The 1701-nt window shown below is 30.4% G+C and overlaps 1 protein-coding gene across 1 annotated transcript in view; it reads right to left on the bottom strand.

The window, feature by feature from the left end:
* LOC110019632 (thaumatin-like protein 1b) overlaps positions 1 to 1701 on the bottom strand; it is a 3997-nt gene that overhangs the window by 1351 nt on the left and 945 nt on the right. The gene's annotated exons all lie outside the window — the stretch shown is intronic.

Genomic DNA, 1701 nt, shown 5'->3' with positions numbered 1-1701 from the left:
AGTTTGGCTCTTTACTAGGATAATATATATATTTTTAACATGATTTCATATATATATATATATATATATGCAATTCTAGTTAAATTTTTGGCAGGCAACCTAATTAGAAAACATTATAATATTAAAAAAAATTATAATATTTAAGAAAAAAAAATTAATGTGGGTTCACCCTTGAAACTAATGTTCTATGTGACAAATGAAGATTTATAAATAATAAGGTGGGTTTAATTAAGATTTAGTCGGCATCATTCCTTTTCAAGTTGAATTGATCTACATTTACATTGATGTTATTGGAGAAATTAAATAGCGATTAATTGCGGTGGCATCATATATACCACAACCATTCTACTCTTCTGTCATCATCCATTGCAAATGCATCACTAATCTTCCAAATAAAAAGGGACATTTACAAATATACCACGCAATTTTTATTAATTTAAATATCTAACACCTAAATTTTAATATTTACATTCATAATACTCAAATCTTTGACATTAAAGCAAACACATCACTTGTATTAACTTGTTAAGAAGTTAAATGCATTTTTATTTGCATAGACTTGCAGCACAATGTTTTTATAAATTAAAATATTAAATTTTAGGATTTAAATATGTAAATCCATAAGAATTATGTGGTGCGCAAGCAAAATTTCAAATAATAAAATATAAGTTTATATTTTTTTATAAAACAAGTATATGTTTTGCTTTATAAATCAAGAGAGGAAATTTGATTATCTGGTCATCTACTCTTCTTCACCATGCGAACTCCTATCTTTCTTTAGCCCTTATGCCCACATGTCATTTTCATGTAAAAAATCAAATTTAAAATTAATAATTAAAATATTTGGTGATAGAAGGAGCCAATAATTTACATTATTTGATTTGCAAAAAAAAAAAAAAGTTTTGACTCTGTCACCCCAATTATTAAGAAGAATAAAAAAATGAAATTATTAATATTTTTACTCTAAAGATATAAATTTGGAAAAATCAATTAATCAGCTGGTTATGTTCCCTTTAAAAAGATTAGCAATTACATAAAGTTTAAGAGTCTGTTTGGGGCGGCAATACGGTGGGAGAGTGTTATCGCATTACAGTTTTGTATGTTCGGATAAACCACGTTTTGATAGCTTTTTGAAAAAGCTGATTTTGAAATTTATGTTTTTACACCGTTTGTTGCTAGGTGAGGTGACAGTTTTCTAGCTAGTTACGGTCTAAATTTTTTTTTAAAATTTATAATAGCCACCTGAAGTTTATCTTAATCATCAAATTATTTTTTAACAGCTTCATAATTACTGTCGCAAAGAACTCTTAATTAAAAGCTGAGCCATAAAAAATATACTTATATACCAGCATAGTGTCACGGACAAATAGTCCCACATTGGCTAGGTGTATGACCGAAAAATAGTATTTAAGTCCTGGGCTGCCCACCACCCACAAAGGGCTCTTTTGAGAGGTGACAAGTGGTATCAAAGCAGATTACTGCCTGTCAGATGTGTGGACTCTCCATGGTCCAGTGGGACCCTCGGTGGAGCCTATCCGTGATGAGGGTGTCACGAGATTGAGTGGAGGAGAATGTCATAGACAAATAGTCCCACATCGGCTAGGTGTAGGGCTGAAAAGTAGTATTTAAGTCCTAGGCTGCCCACCTCTCTTAAGGGCTCTTTGGGAGGTGATAATAGACTCAAAAAAATTTTATATATAT

The sequence above is a fragment of the Phalaenopsis equestris genome, unplaced genomic scaffold, assembly GCF_001263595.1.
Source record: "Phalaenopsis equestris unplaced genomic scaffold, ASM126359v1 Scaffold000065, whole genome shotgun sequence".
NCBI classification, from domain to species: domain Eukaryota; kingdom Viridiplantae; phylum Streptophyta; class Magnoliopsida; order Asparagales; family Orchidaceae; genus Phalaenopsis; species Phalaenopsis equestris.
Note: the sequence above shows the minus strand (reverse complement) of the source record. Positions and strands in the feature narration are given on the sequence as shown.